Below are 2,500 nucleotides of genomic sequence, written 5' to 3'. Positions count from 1 at the left end.
GTGTGTGTGTGTGTGTGTGTGTGTGTGTGTGTGTGTGTGTGTGTGTGTGTGTGTGTGTGTGTGTGTGTGTGTGTGTGTGTGCGTGCGCTCGTGTGTGTGTGTGTGTCTGTGCGTGTGTCTGAATGACTACCAATGTATCGCTTGCTAAATATGAAATATGATCAACATGCTTCCAGAGCATCTGTTATGTGTAGGCCTGCTCTGTTTTCATTGGCTCAGTCTGATGTCAGAGCATGATGTCATAACTCCTTTGCTTCTCTTCCTAAACCATGTCCAGTGAGAGAGCAGAGAAGGAGATAAGGTGAGAAGGAAAAAGGGGAGGAGACGAGGAGAGGGTGGGGGAGAGTAGCCAAGGCTGAATGCTAGAAATGCCCCACCTGGCGACCAGACCCAAGCAAGGAGAAGTTTGGTCGGAGAGGAAAGAGTTTGAACTAGAGTTTGAACTTTAGTTCACAAAGTGGTCCTCTACACTCCTAAACCCTCTGCCTTGGCGATGAACTCATTACAACCGTTTTCTTCTTTCTTTGGCCCGTAAAGTTAACATGAACTATTTTCTTAGGTTGGCTTGTTGCCTTTGGCTTTTGGAAACATATGTCGTGTCATTGGTCATGGACTCAGTCTCGAATGATTTAGAATCTGCGTTTCAACATTCAACAAACAGTGCCTGTGATAAGAGCTGGGCTACACTGACATCCTTGGGGGAGTTCATTACATTACATCACATAAATCTAGCCAACTGTTTTTAACAGTAAGTGCAGTCAACAATGAAGATAACCAAAAAGTGCAAAGTGGACATCAAATTCAATGTAAAAGCAATGCAACGGCTCAGATTTATTTTTGTCTTCATTGGCCTAGACGCAGGCTGAGCAAATTCATTTTCAGTCTGCGGCAGAAGTTATAAAGTGATTCAGCTGTCCTGAGGTCAATGGGGGGCTCAATGGAGGACCGCAAATAATCAAGAAGTTGTTGAGCGGTGGCTGCTCCCCAACGTAGTGCGGGAGTAGCGAGCTCTGGAGCCTAGCGGACAGGCTGAGTCATGGACGGAGGATGGGATGAAAGATAAGTTAGAGCTCTTCGCAGGCCAGTAGGTGATTTGAAAGGTATTGGAGCACCCAACGGTAGCCAGTGAACCGGGGTGCAGAGGAGAGGTGTGGCACTACCGGGGTAGCTTGAAGAGCAGCTGGGCGGCCGCAGGGTGGCTGAGCTGCAGAGGACGAATGGCGCGTGCAGGGAGACCAGCCTGAAGGTTGCGGCAGTAGTCGAGGCACAAGATAACAAGAGCCTCGACCAAAACCTATGTGGCTTTCGGGGTGAGGAACGCACATATGCTTCTGATGTTGTACGGCATGAATATGAGGGGTTGGATGTTCGCATCTTTGTTGGCAGTGAAGGACTGTTGTTAATCCAGGTTCACACCCAGTTACTTGCCGTCCGTCAAAGGCACCACAGAGCGGTCGTCCCAACTCGCCCCCTTCGTTTCACTCCCTGTCCTTATGTTTCTCAGATGGTCTTCACTCACCTTAATTGTTCTACAAAATGCCCCTCCTGGTGTATTTAGTCAGTATGTTTCACTTCCTCTGTGCCAGTTCATCTTTGTTCTTTGTATCAAGCGTCCAAGCATTTTTCTAGCGATATTCACGGTTCCCTGTTTTCTGATTCCTGACTGTTACTCCGGACTACGCCTTTGCCTTCTCTCTTCCGTGTTGTTTGCCTGATCCACGAGTGGTTACCCATGTACCGACCCACTGCGCCTTTGCCTTCTCCCTGACGGATTGTTTGCCTAATCTACCATGCATCAAACTGTCCACTAGTGAAGACTATTCTTACTACACAGACCTTTGCCTCCTCATTTTGAGTCCTTTTTCTCCTGCAGCTCACCCAGCTGTTACAGTTAATATTGATGGAGAGGTCATGGATGGGAGACGCCTTTCCTGGATTGAAGAGCAGCTGAGTGTTGTCCAGATTGAGCTTCAGGCCTTGCGTTGACATCCAGTCAGAGATGTAGAGCAAGACACGCAGAGATTTGTGTTTCAACCTGGGTTTCAGACTGTGAAAAATACATAATTGGTTGTGTGCTTAGCTGTGGTAGGAAAGGCCATCTGGGTGAATGACAGAACCCTGTGACCTGGTGTATGCAGAGGAGAAGATGGACTCAGGAAACAACCCACGAAGCAGACTCTTCCCACCCTGTACAGTAGGTGCGGTCTGGGAGGTAGGACGTGAACTGGGTGGGTGTAGGGCCTGAGATTCCCAGTTTTTGGAGGATGGTGAGGAGGATCAGGTGGTTCACTGTGTCGAGGCTGCCTAAAGGTCCAGAAGAAGGACAGCGGAGGAGAGGGAGGCTGTTCTAGCGGTCAGAGTTTCCTCTGTGACTGGAAGGAGGGCAGTCTCCATTAAGTGGCCTGCATTAGATCCAGACTGGTGATGGCCCGCAGGTGGTTCTAGTGGAGGTATGTAGAGAGCTGGGTGAAGACTGCAGGCTCAAGTGTTTGGAAAATAA

The sequence above is a fragment of the Gadus chalcogrammus genome, chromosome 19 (genome assembly GCF_026213295.1).
Source record: "Gadus chalcogrammus isolate NIFS_2021 chromosome 19, NIFS_Gcha_1.0, whole genome shotgun sequence".
Classification (NCBI taxonomy): domain Eukaryota; kingdom Metazoa; phylum Chordata; class Actinopteri; order Gadiformes; family Gadidae; genus Gadus; species Gadus chalcogrammus.
The sequence above is the reverse complement of the archived record's forward strand: the minus strand, read 5'-3'. Positions refer to the sequence as shown.